We start from the raw sequence: 761 nt of genomic DNA, 5'->3' as shown, positions 1-761 counted from the left end.
AAACCAAGACTCCAAACCAGTAGATGCAATAAGCATGAGTTTATTCAGTGTTTGCGCAAATGGTCTCTCTGCCCTGGTACAGGAGAGAGCCTGGAGAAGCGGTTACAGGCATTCTTAAAGGCAAAATCCACAAGATTAGCATATAACACCAGGTGTCACCAGGATTGGCCCGTTTAAAAGTCACTATGTACTCCAGCAATCATTTTTACTATGCGGGGAAGTTTAAAACAGTTGGCTCAGGACAAGTCTAGGGGGAGCGGTCACCCTGGGGGGAGGGGAGTTTACATAGTTACAGGCTTGTGATTGATTAACATTTGGCCTAGTTTGCTGGACTTGCCAGGTGGTCCTTATCTTGGGTCCTTATCTTGGGTCCTTATCTTGGGTCCCATTCTTAGGTCCCATTTGACCACTTGGGGAATTTACTTGTTTGTTCTTTATTTATGACCACAGACCTTGTCCGGACGCTGGCATCTGGGCTCCAAGACTCTTTACTCAATTCCTTATTTCCAGAAGGGAGGGGGTTTAGTGCTAGGGCGAGCAAGTTTACAAAAGCAAAATCAGCAGTGAGCAATTGTAAAATGTATCTCTAATTTTTAATCTTTCAGTGGGCATGCCTGGCGGGGGCAACACAGCCCAGGAGAGGAGTGGGAGCAGAGAGAGAGCAGAGAGAAGAGCGAGTATACACAAGGGCAAGTGGCTTCATCAGTTGGCGGCCTCGCTGATCATATTGCAGGTTCTGGTGGGGAGCACAGAGCACATGG

Source organism: Dipodomys spectabilis, unplaced genomic scaffold (genome assembly GCF_019054845.1).
Source record: "Dipodomys spectabilis isolate Male_0828 unplaced genomic scaffold, ASM1905484v1 ptg000144l, whole genome shotgun sequence".
Lineage (NCBI taxonomy): Eukaryota > Metazoa > Chordata > Mammalia > Rodentia > Heteromyidae > Dipodomys > Dipodomys spectabilis.
This window is presented reverse-complemented; position numbering follows the sequence as displayed.